The 13,256-nt window shown below is 38.7% G+C and overlaps 1 protein-coding gene across 3 annotated transcripts in view; it reads right to left on the bottom strand.

Annotated features, from left to right (window-relative positions):
* Positions 1–13,256, bottom strand: part of chrm3a (cholinergic receptor, muscarinic 3a) — a 108,616-nt gene that overhangs the window by 54,269 nt on the left and 41,091 nt on the right. For 2 of the 3 annotated variants that reach the window (XM_042502807.1, XM_042502806.1), the window contains one exon: positions 11,292–11,406. The exons of the other annotated variant lie outside the window; for it this stretch is intronic. The gene's annotated coding sequence lies outside the window, so the exon portion shown is untranslated. The remainder of the gene's footprint in view (positions 1–11,291; positions 11,407–13,256) is intronic. 3 annotated transcript variants of the gene reach the window in all.

Genomic DNA, 13,256 nt, shown 5'->3' with positions numbered 1-13,256 from the left:
GGAGTGGGCAGGGTGCGAGTGTAAGACAGTGAGTGAACAACCAGGAAGAGAGTTAGGAAGGTACAATATGACAAAAAACAAATGAACAGAGAACTGCGTTTCTAGATAAGGAAAATATACTGTCTGTTTTTTAGCTCAAAAAGAATGACCCAGTGTAGACCGAGTGAAAATATTGCAGAATTTCCCACATGCATACAACAATGACTAGGACAGATGAGTCAGAGCTCGAATAACAAGGACGGCTTTGACTCTCAAGCTTGCATGTCAAAGAAATGACGTTCCCTGTGTTTGGTTTGGTTTACTCTTTGAAATCTTTGGAAATAAAACACCAGAGGGTGGGTCTGTATGTCAGAAATGTCCAAACGAAAAATTAACGCACAGGATGCGCATCTCAGAAGTCGCAATCCTTTGCCGTCTAGCTGTGGCTCAGCAAATGTGGAAGCTGTAATAATTTATCATCATAATGATTAGGACCTAAGATAGTGTTCGGTAGATGCAGTTAACTGATTCATCTCCATGCCATTATGACGCATGCTGGGATTTTTATCATTGACTTGGAGAGGAAAAATTCCTAAGGGGTTGTGTAAACCAAATAATTAAACTAGTATGACAGAAGACCAAAATACAAGAGGGAGAAAGGGTATGCTCCTTTTCAAGGTTACTGTTTGCTTTGTTAAGGATCCAGTTTGTAAGATTTAGGGGTACATATTGGCAGAAATTGAAGACAATATTCCTTCCTATGTTGTCATTAGTTTATAATCACTTGAAAATACCAATTGTGTTTTTGCACCTCAGAATGAGCCACTTATACCGCATTCACACCAAAATTAGTGTGTACATGCAGGATTTTTAAACACGGGAAAACCCGCTTAATATAAGCGAGTGACTGTATTCCCACTGCCACTGAACTCACCTCTGGAGAGTGAGTCAACCTTTCTATCAGCTGGTGTGTGTGCATATATGTGTGTGTTGTTTTGTTTATAGTGTGTCTGTGCGACAGGCAGGACAACAGGTTAACAGCAGACAGCAGCAGGAACAGAGGTCCTAAAAACTTTTCAGTGCTTTCTTCTCTTTAAATATCTCTTGCTTTTCAGTCTCTCTTTCAAACTCAGTGCAGACTAATTTAGAGCAATGTTTAATGCTTCTTCAGTTCAGTTCAGTTCACTTTATTGTCATTCAAAACATGTTAAAAACATGAAGGAACAAAATTCGTTTCCCAGGTCCAGCAGCGTACAGAATAGTTAATATTTGCTTAAACAGACCTTATAAATAAATAGTAATAAATAACTGAACCTATATTTGGAGGACACAGACAGCAATTGGTGAGGACACGTCACTGCATCTTGTCGGTTAAGGAGTTTAAATTACCACGTTCACCCAGGTGCTGCGTTCCCATCAAAGCTGATCGGAGCCGGAGGCAATAAAAACCCGTCACTACTGCAGAGTCATTTGACTCGGATGTGAATGCCGATCACACGCATTCCCATTGCATATAAAAACCAAATGTTAGCAGGTTTTTAATGCAGTGGGAATGAGGCTATATATTTACATACAGAGCTGTTCTTCTTTTACTGAGTCTGCAATGTTGTTTCTACAGTATGAAGATTCTGACCTGATAATGGCACAACATAAGTACATAATATTTGTTAAGATATTTCAGTCTAGACCAAAGTGGTGAGACCAACCAACCGACCAGCACTGCCATCCCCAGAGCCATTGTAACTACTTTTCAATTTCTTGCGTTGCAAACATTTATTTCTCTCACAGTTTTATCGATCCACAAGTGAAACAACAGCAATGTTATTCTTGATCACACAGAAGCCGAGAGATTGGCAAATGAAATTCAAGACCAGGCTACAGATTGATACAAAATAGAAAAATAATTAAAGCTCAAAAAGTCATTGACCAAATGCTGTCTTTTTCCCTCTCAAATAATAAGCTTTTGCTTGGCACTGTGTAATACCAGCTTGTGCTGCCTTGTTCCATTCAATAACTTTTAGTGCTAAAACAACACTTTAAGTGTAATGAAGTCATTCTGAGCTACTAAAATGTAATTAAATGTTCTGACTATACTATGCTCTCATCTTTAAATGGTCTGCTGTAAAACATTTATTTCTGTGTGTATTCGAGTGCTGTGCCCTAACAAGTATTTTATCATTAGTCCTGTTGCACTTAAGAGAATGTGTGAGGTCCAGTAACACTTTAAGGCTCATGAAATGGGTAATTTAGACTAAAAATGACACCATACTCTTATGTAAGGAATCTAGATAATCTTGGTAGTTTTGATTCAGATTGCAGCAGCAGCGTTTATTAGTTTGAATGTTTTTAGTCTCCATGTCAGGTTGAGGGTCCAGGATTATTTCATGTTGTGTGTGTATAACAAAAACAACAGCTAAGTCCACGATAGCCAACAGAAAACAAAGTGTAGCAGGTAGCCATTTCCTGGACAGTCTCGTGAGGGAGGATAGTGTTTATTTTCACTCAGTCTACACTGGATGCATTAAATATTGTAGTCATGTACAGAGGTGAGAATACAGCCAGCTCTGTTTCCACCAATGCATTCCACTAGTGCAGAATAACATGTCTACAGGTTGACTGAAGAGCTGCATGAATCGAGAGCCACCACATAAAAATATATTTATGCCACAAGAGAAAAGTTGGAGAGATGCATCTGGACACTGTCTCCAACAGGTATGGGACTGTGTGTTCTGGCAGCTGAGGTAGGAAGGATAATAAAAACAAGGGAATTTTGTGGAGAGAGGGAAAGGAAAAAAAGAGAAGGGAGGGGGAGGGGAATAAAGTATTGCCGCTCATGATTAGGTGTTTTTCACAGCAGGTTTTCTTCACACTGGCAAAGCGCTTAATAACGCCTTTAGCTTTCACTATAGGCATAATATAAGGAAATGGATGTAATAATAATGACATAAAAGTGGGTTTTGTGTGTAGAAAAGGCTGTTAGCACAGCTGCGCCTCACTTTCATGTACTAAAATGTTCCCAAACACAAACTGAACAACACTTTACCCACAAACGAAAGCTGAAAACATATTCACAGCTAAGCTCTGACAAGCAGAAACTGCAAAGGATAAAAAAAGCAAATTCGTCTACATCATTAGAGCATCGGAAAACACTTTTGAAGGTGTTAGGTTGCGACTGTACATGGGGGTATTCAGGAGATAAGGCAGATGACAGTCAAAGGGTTCAAAGGGCACAGGTACTGTAGCTCACAAATTCTAAGATAGAGTAATAATATAGAAAAAATATCATAGTTTATGATGCTGTAGAGGCTCAGAGTCCCATGGAGGCTAAGTTGTATGACTTTGTATAGGAAAATACCTTGAAACTATATCAAGTCTACAAGGTGCACAGCAGCAAAGGGTAGGAGTATAAAGCTTACAGTTCTAGCAAGGTGGTAATGAAATTATACAGAAGCGCCTGAAGGGCATAATAACTTCCCAGACATTATAGGACAGGTACACCAAAAGGTATAAGATTAGTGCTGAGCATAGGGCAAGCTTTTTGCAGCAGGAAAACTCGATCACAGAAAAGAGGAAGATTTCTTTGGAGCGAACATATCGAAAGACCCAGCAATTTGAGCCAAAGCTGCCTCTGGACAAAGCAGTCAGTTGATGAGCTGGTAAAGTGCAGGAAAGGGACTTGGCGAAAGGGTTGTGCAATATGGAGGGAAACCAAATTAGACTCATTATGTGCAACATAATATGTGCCATCATCTCCCTCAAACCGCAGTGGGTGGCTGAGTGAGTGAGGGTGAGAAAAGTCTAGAAAATACTGGAGAATTGCAATGCGAATGGCAATCAACAATTATCACTAAATATTAAGAACGTTAGTTGCAAAATAACAACACAATGGTTCCTCGTGAGGTCTTTGTTTTTATAATTTGTTTGACAGTAAAAATTACATGATCTGTCATAATCAAATGCATATTTTAGTGACAATGGCACAGTCCTCATGACAGCATCACCAGGGTCTGATGCCAGAATAAAACCAAACAGCCTCACAGCGATCGGTCTGCAGTGTCACAGCTGTGGTGCTTTCCCTTTCCTTAACACCCATGACTTCTTCAATCTGTCCCCAGAGGCATCACCTCATACCCACAGGGCCGCTCCGTCTCAACACCTCTGTGTTTGTGAAGTTCACAACTGTCCCCGAAAGCAACTAATATATATAACACATACAACAGTACTACACAGTGAGCAACGGACTGGAAAAGGAAGATTTTTTGCGATAGATGATATACACACAGAAGATGTATGGCTTTTTTTGTTGTTGTTTTATGTTTGTTGTGATTAGATACACTTTGTACTGTGTCCCTAAAAGCAACATTTAAGTAGTTATTTTATTTTACGTAATATAAAACAAAATAAGGTTTATTCTATCTTCTCCTTTTTTGTTTTTCGTAAATCCAAACCTGTAGGCAAACTATAAATACTTAATTTACCAGATATTCAATACTCAGGAAATTAAATTATTTTTGCAATGATCTTTGCAATAACTCTCCAACTGTTGAAAATCTATGTCTGGCCTGTAATACATAGTATGCACTATGCTATGAGTGCAACACATTACTCTGCAGATCAACAAAATCATCAAATAGCCACTAAGCTAAACACTAACAGCTGTGTATAGGCTGAGCTAAATCTCAGCCTTTATTCACTGTAACCCACAGTGCAGCTGTGAAAATGTTCCATTGTCCTCTGTTTAAACACTAACTATTGCAAAAACACAGTCTGATTAATGAACAGGAGGATGTCAGAGCTGCACTAAAAATGTACAGCAATGAAGACATATAGACACACTTCAATGAAGACATATAGAAACGCTTCAATGAAGACATATAGACACACTTCAATGAAGACATGTAGAAACGCTTCAATGAAGACATATAGACACAGCCTGGCATCGCCAGACATTAGCTCGCAGATACGTCTGGTTCTCAAGCTAATATAGACACTATTCAGTTATCTATTTCAGCAACATTTTAAACAAGTACCACATTTCACAAGTGTTGTAATAGGAAAAAAACCTGTATATGGACTTCTGTTACGGTACAGAGAGGCTACCCAAATCCTGTCCAAACCCTCCTGTCCCAACAGATCTGCACCTACCAGCAGGCCAGAAGGTGTGTATCCAACACTGTGATGAAAGAGTCATAGTTTCATTAGGTTTAGACATCAGAACTACTTTTAGTATGGTTCATGGTTTGATTTACCCCTTTGAAACCTGGACCACCATAAGTTTTCTTGTGCTGTGTTCAGACACCTTTAACAAGCTACTGGAACCTTTTGAAACCTGAGCAAATTGGTTTGAAAAAAAGAAATAGTGAACTATGTCCAGAAAACCATACTTATAATTATCATAATTATCATAATTTTATATTTTAAATTACATCACAGAAAAACTATATTAAAAATAAAAATAAACATTTTCATTTTTTCAGCACTTTTTAGGTATTTCCTTGCTTTTCTGTTTGTTCCAGTTTTTTTTTTGTTTTGTTTTTACTTTTTCTTTTTTTGTGTGTGCTTATTTTTAGGTAATTTTCTTGTAATTTTTGTATCTAACTTGTTGTTAATTTGTGGGCCATGTTTTAAGTTGATGTTGCCTTCTCCCCATGTTTTTGAATGATATCAAAATAATTTGGTTTTAAACTTTTGTCGGTTACCACCTACCAATTCTTAAAAATATATGAGGTACAGTGGGGCCATACTACCTCCCACTGAAAACTTACAGCAGAGGGAAGCAGTACAGATACCTTACGCACTATATGAAATATCTGTTAGAAAATCTGTGATGAAAAAGTGTTGAGTTAGAGCAAAAATATGTTGGGTAAACATGTTGAAATAAAGTGTTGAACAAAATGATTCCATCTAAGCTGTATTACTAATTTCAGGGTAACCCGAATTTAGTATTCAGTGTGCTTCTGTGTTATGTATATACAAGATAGTCACTCTGGTTTTGACATTTACTACATTTTTAATGATTTAAATCAGGATTTGGGACAAAAGCAAATGATAAGTGCTTTCCTAGAAAACACACATCATTAACAACCGCTTATGTTTAGCTGAAATTGCAAAACTATTAATGCAGGCTGAAATACTAATTTGGCACAGCTGACGAGTTTTTAGGGGGACTGAAAACATCATTGCAGTGTTTTAAATATCCATAATCCTGCTATAGTTTCATCAAAATACAAACACAGTGTGTGTGTGTGTGTGTGTGTGTGTTTTAATGGACTTGTTAGATCAGAGATTTCCAAACTTAGTCAAGGATTACTCTGTAATTACAAGTATGTATGAGTAAGTATGAGCCCCTGAGAAATGCAGCTGAATGCTTAATGGGTTTTAAAATGTTTGAAGTGCCATATTGCAGAACCCTGCTGCCTAATGAAGTCCCACTGGACTGGTATTCCTCGCTATAATTCACCTTTTGTTTTCACAAACACTCCTCACATCAGTTTAGACAGACATGGTTATGATATTCAGCCACTAACAGCTGACAGATTCTGACAGAGACTCACAGAATATTGGAGTTTTGGGCTGAAAACTACAGTAAATGCAAACACTGTATGTAGTTATGAATAATTTACAACATTTCAACATCTAAGTCTTGCCTACAGAGATAAGCAAAAAGAGTTTCTTCAGCCTTATACAACTTAAAGATTTCTTTAAATGGCCACAGAATGATATCTGCAGGACGTGCAGGTCAAGCCAGGCTCACACTGAGTGGAGTTTCAAAATCTGAAGCGTTTTTGAAACTGGAGAAACTTTCATGCACACACTACAACATCTGTAAATAATGGTGCATAACACACTAGAGGGTAAGATTATTGTGTCACAGTGAGCACGAATGCACCACCTCACATGATCACATGGAGAGGGAAATATAAATAAAACAAAGACTGATGGAGTGCGACAACTTGCTGTAATGTTAATGCTATGCAGTGATAAAAAAAACTAAAGCAGAGGCTAGACAAATCTGGATAAGAAAATGGTTGGTGAGACAACCAGGGTTTGTGTTCTTCAGCAAGAACTGGAGGTGCAGTTATAACTGTGAGTGTTTATATCTGTCAACTGCAGTGTACCGCCTAACATTAGCCTTTGGAGCTAAATGTATACCATTGCTTGGAAACACCAACAGCTGATACGTACTGACACAATCATAACTGTAATCATCCAGATTTGAAATCCTAAAAATCAAACATGTTTGAAATTATCAGGGTGACCCTGATGACCCTGCAAGCCGCTTGGGAGGCTTAAGACTTGACCTGTAAACCTCTCACACTAACAGAGCCTGGGCCAAACATCAGTATCAGCCAAGGTCCAAGACCACATTTCTCCTCTAATTGTCAGGAGAGATGATTGCAGATCAATCTGCCCATAAGTCCTAAAGTCTAAGCCTAAATTAAGTTTTCTATTTTTGAGCATAAAAGGGGGAGAGACATGCAGCAAAGGGCCGCATTTTAGAATTAAACCCATGGCCTTCTGCACACACGCACACACACACACAAAAAAATTGAGGGAAGTTGTTGTTTGTGATATTGTGTTTTATAAAAACTTGAACTTTAATGTAAATCAGTTTTGGTATAGCTCTTTGAGGCGAGCTTTGTGATTGGGCTACAATGAAATGACTTGGCCGGTCTCATCTGTAAAGCACTATGGGTAAGAAATGTGCTATATGAATAAATTTACCTTGAGGAACATGCCCTAAAGTTTCTGGAATATCAATATGTTCCTGTGTTGAAAAAAATCCCCAAAACAAAATTCCTCAAAGCATTTCAAACCTGAAATCAGTGATTATAATCTGCCACTTAACATTGTGAAAGTCCATAAAATCTGACAGTGTAACCAACAGCTGAAACAGATCTTATCTGTAGAAGAAGCGTAGGACAAACACATTACTTCGGACAGGTAATCATATTGAAAGAAATGAGGTGACAGAAATGGTTTATCTGTGCCTTCCTACACTCACACGCCCAAATGTGCTCGTCCACATCTCTTGTATAACCACGTCTGTTCCTCCACTTACTGCAAAACACAAATTAAATGCACGCTGACTGAATTCTATCCATCGCCCGAGTGCTTTTACCCGGTCCTGTTAAAACACACTCACAGCTACACAAACCGTAAACCCACTGAACTCTGTGTGGACTAACATCATTTACACTGTGCATATGCATTATTTTCTTCCATGACAAATGAGCCTTGCCTTTGGCCAGTTAATACAAATTATTATTTGTTTGATGTTTGTTTGATTTTAATGTTTTTTGTGTTAGTTTCACTTACAGAGATTGCATTGATTATAGCCGGAGGTTCTCTACTCTCATATGAATGCCAGTCTGCTATCAATCATTGCTACAGTGCAATCCTAATTTCCATAAAGACGCCATCTCGCCAAAGGCTACTACATCTCATAGTAACTTTTCAGAGGAGTTGAAGGTACTATTTTATCACAGAACGAGCCTTGCAGCATGAAGCAATGTGTAGATAGTGCTATCACACAAAATCAGCCATATGTCTTTTTTGCTAAGGGGGTGAATTTTATTACTTTTTAACAAGGTTATAGCTTCATTATTCTCACCATTTGTTTTCATTCAGAAAACAAAGATTACATAGAGTGCAAGCACTTTTTATTTGTCAGGACCACTCATAAACCAGATGTTTTGGGTCATGGATGAACAAATAAAGCATAACCTACACAATGAAAGCATAAAATCCTCTACTAGAGTCACTATTTTTTTGGTCATCATGTGTTTACCCCAGTTGCAATCAGCCCTTTGCATGTGCTGCAAGGGTTTTGGCACACTAGGCAGTAAATCACGGCAACACAGCACCTGGTTGCGGGTATGTCTGCTGCCAGGTCACAAGTGGCAATTTAGGCCATACAACCAAAATCCCAGCCTCTCCAATTCTGGCCCTCAGAATTGGAGAGAAAACACGTGTTCATTTCAGTTGCCGAGGAGCTGCCTGTCTTCACCCTGCTGTGCTTACACAGTGCCTTCAGCAACATTTCTAAGGTTCTTATTTGAAATCAAACCACACAGATGTTGTGTTCATGCAACACAGCTCTCCATTTCTCTGGGCCCCTAATGACATTGCACATTATTACACATCACACTATTATTAGCAGAAGTAGTGATAGTAGTGTGGTGTTTTGTGGCTCTTGTCGTAAGGCTATTATCATTATCGTGTTTGTTTGTTTTTCTCGGTCTTGTGTGTGCGCTGATTATTAGTTTCCACAGGTAATAAGTTACAGATGGTGGATTGCACCCACCACTCAGGACTGCTTCCCTATAAGGGCCTTCACTTATGCTAATAACAAACTGCTGGGAATGTGCACCCAAATTAGGATCAAATATGATTTATAAACATTTTCGCATGGGTGCTTACAATCTAATGGTTTGCACTGGCTTCGTAGATAAGACACTGTTTTTATATTTATTTAATTATTTTTAGATTAACAAATTTAAGGATATTTTATGGAACAGTCAGAGCATTAATATGGCAGCAATCCGTTATTCTATAAAGATAAAGATAAGATTTCTTAAAGATTAAACTGTAAAGATACAGTGGAGTAATGGTGTACTTGCTGCCGTATGGCCATGTATACGTTCTCAGGTGTGTGCGGCTCTCTACTGAAAACCACTGAATGCTTCTCCTTAGGAAGTCTGACCCTAAATGTTTACCTGATATGGCTCCATCACAGCTGGAGGGCCACAGGACTGGAATGTCGCTGAAGAGTAGAATTAACTTGTAATTGTATAGAAATGCTGCTATTTATTGTCAAAATGACATTCGTTTAAGCGGTCTGTATGTGACATTCAGAGCCTAAAAATCGCAGCAAAACCACTATTTGTTCTGTAAAGATATAGTGGAGTAATGAGCAGAGATGTCATGTTACCGCTATGTGTGCTGTAATTCGAGCTTCACTGTGGTTTGTTGTGGTTCTACAGTCCAGTCACACATGCATGTGAGTCCCTGTGTGCAAATTCCACTGCCTAGCTCACTGAAGCCACTTTGCACTGTGCTCTTACAGTAGCTACAGCAAATATCGGGTTGGTGTCATCATAGAGACGTAGCGGCCACCCTCCAGATTTCTCTGGTTAACACTGTTAACTCTGTCAGCACTATTGCTGTTGTTTCGTACTGTTAACTGAGTTGGCACTGTTAACTTCTAGCTGCCAGCTCAGCAATCCTCATGCTGCGAACCCCGAACAGACAACTCATACGCTCTGAATTTCACAAAGAGCCCCTTTGTAGAAGATATTTTTCTTATTTTCAGCAAAGCCCATGAACAAAACAAGTGCATGTAAATCTGCAGCTGAAAATGGTTCCCAACAAATACAACATTAACTCTTGTCTGACTGAAGTTGACCAAAAAACTACAGTGCCCAGATGATTTAGGAAATGAATGAACCCTTGTAAATATAATAACAATGTATTTGTGAGCTTTTTTTTTTCAATTTAATTCCACAGTAGGAACAAATTGAGTTGGGGCGGAGAGCAGGGCGCCTAGCACGGATTTTAGAAAGTACTCAGAGATGTTCAAAAGTGATGTTAATGATATTGTTGTTTAGTCTTTTCCTGACAATGAAAAAAAAAGAATAATACCATCCTCACTCTTCAAGACAATATGAAAACAGTTGTTAATGGGGTCATATTTCTAGTTGAAGCACTGGCTTTTGATCACCCTCTTAGAACAGATATGGAGCACATTTGGTAAATGACTGCAGTTAGTACCTTTCTACCATAACAAAGTCAGACGTGTCATTATGTAACACAAACACACACAGAGCCAGTTTGAGGCTTCAATGACTGATCGTTACCCATCACAGTATCTTTATCACACACATGCTTTCACACACAAACACACATATGCAAAGGTTTATTGATCCCACTGAAGGCTATTTTAAATAAAATACTAGTTGGTCATTAAAGCAAAAGACATACCCTTAATGAAGTAAAAACGATTAGGTTTCTTTTTCCTTTGAAGGGTTATTGCCACTTGGGTCAAAGGGGAAAATGTCAGTTTTTAAGCATGGATGAGTGGATCGATGCTTCAGGGGGGAAAATAAATTAATTCTACATTGAACTTCGTATTTTAGGAAGCAATGATAAAAGCCAAGAAAAAGAGACAAGATAATGCGTTCTGTTTTAGTGTACCTTATTTAAAATGTCTTACATGAACATTAGTAAATGACTTGGAGCTGCAAATCCTGTCAAACGTTGACAGGAGGTGTAATTTGTGAATACAAGGGATACTGTGACTCTTAACTCACCAAATGTTTTGGGGAGGTGAAGTGTCTGGAGGTCACCTTTCAGCAGCGTGCCTTTTGGTGTCCATGCTGTGTACGGGGGGTGTGGGATTGTCCTCCTCTGGCCCAATCATGGCGTCTGTGAGGCAGACAGGGAGCAAGAGGGCAGAGGGAGAACGAGAGGGAAAAGTGAGTTAAGGAGGATGTGTCCAAATTGGGAAGTGGTACACCTATAGCTCACTGACATTTTCTAGCATTTGAAATCGAGGACAAGCTTCAACAGGTGGGAGAGACCACAACACTATGTCACAGTTTAAGCAAAATGACTGCTCTTTCTCTCTAAAAACTATACAATTTGTCTCTCAAAGTAGAGCCAAGAGTCTTTAGTCAGCACTAATTTATATATCTTTTCATGTGTTGCTGCCAAACAGCTCATATTGCTCTCAGTAATCTACCTCTCCATCTGCAGCAGTGTTAAAACCTTCCTTTATGCAATACGTTTTAATCAAGGATCTACTCAAGTACTGTTGCTACCATTCCCCACTGGATAATATCTGTCAAAGGGAAGAATGGCATGTCTTCATGTCTAGGAAAGTGTTCATGCCTTATATAGTCTTGGTCTAGTAGAGTTGCCTGCTGCACATAGCTGGATCTAGCCAGGGGCTAAGGAAGCAGACCTTATGAGAGCTCATTAAAACAGTCTTCAAGTCTTAAGAGACAAATATGAATGTACCACAAAAATGAGCTTGCCATTAAAAATAATCAAAAGTAATGGAGCAGTTCCCAGACTGAAAAAGCATTTATTAAAAATGGAAGTCGTAGCTCAATTGGATGGGTAAATGAAATAGGGTGACAGAGTGGAGGATGGTCAGGGCAAAGGCTCGGCGCTGATATTCAAACAATTCACAAACGCCTCCAGTGTTGTGAAACAAATGAGCATGCTACTCTCCCTTTCGTGTTACACTTACAAATTACACCTCAAAGGTCAATCGAGGAAACATTTCTCTTCTAATGGGAAGCTGCATGACATTTTGGGGCGAGGATGATACTCTTTGCAATGACATATATTTTTTTAGTAACACTGACATTTTCCCTGGCTGCATGAGACTAATTTAAATAAAAATCCACAACTGTTTTCCTGCATTGTGTAAAAGGCGCTCTAACAAGATGGAGTGCTTCATCCTAATACAGATGGCCTCACTCGGCCTATCTGCTCCACATTTTAGCTGAGTCTGCAGGGGCGTTTTCAAGTGAGCCATAAAGAGGACTAAACGAGACAATTACCATTTTTGAGTTTCCACTTAGAAACTGCAACCATACTTGATCTCAATTCTCAATTTGCATGAAAAACCTGATGAATGAGGGGGCTTTTCCCACAATAATGTGAAATGGTAATTATCCAGATAGAGGGTGAATGTGGATGTACAATAGCTCATTACCGATCTGAAACAGAAAATGTTTCATACAGTACATGTGGAGGTCATTCCTTTAAAGTAACTGATAAAAGGTCAAGTAATTATATAAGCTTTAGCTCTCAGTCTCATAGCGAATTAAGTCCTCGTTTTAAAATGCAACTGTGAGGAATATAAAAAAGAAACTAATGTTTAATCAGCAAACTTTTGTTACATGCATCCAGCCACAGTACATCTAGGGGACACAAGGTCAAATCACAATATGATGCAAAAGTTCCCTGTTCTGAAAAAAAAAAAAAGTTGTATTTGTGGGTTTGGAGGCAGCAGATGTTGCTCTGGACAACACACATTTGGTTTCATGTTCAGATTTTGGGATTTCAATTGTCTTGCACAGACACCAGAAATGTCTTAACTGGTCACAATTTGCATATTATGTAGTACATACTCAATACATGTACTATAGTATCATCATACCATGGTGTATATAACCAGCAGTTATAGACACACTGAGCTGTAATTACCTTGCCATTGCCTTAGAGGGTTCTTGCCAGTTGTAGAAGCATAACCAAGGTGACCT

Source organism: Plectropomus leopardus, chromosome 15 (assembly GCF_008729295.1).
Source record: "Plectropomus leopardus isolate mb chromosome 15, YSFRI_Pleo_2.0, whole genome shotgun sequence".
NCBI classification, from domain to species: Eukaryota; Metazoa; Chordata; class Actinopteri; order Perciformes; family Serranidae; genus Plectropomus; species Plectropomus leopardus.
This window is presented reverse-complemented; position numbering and strand designations above follow the sequence as displayed.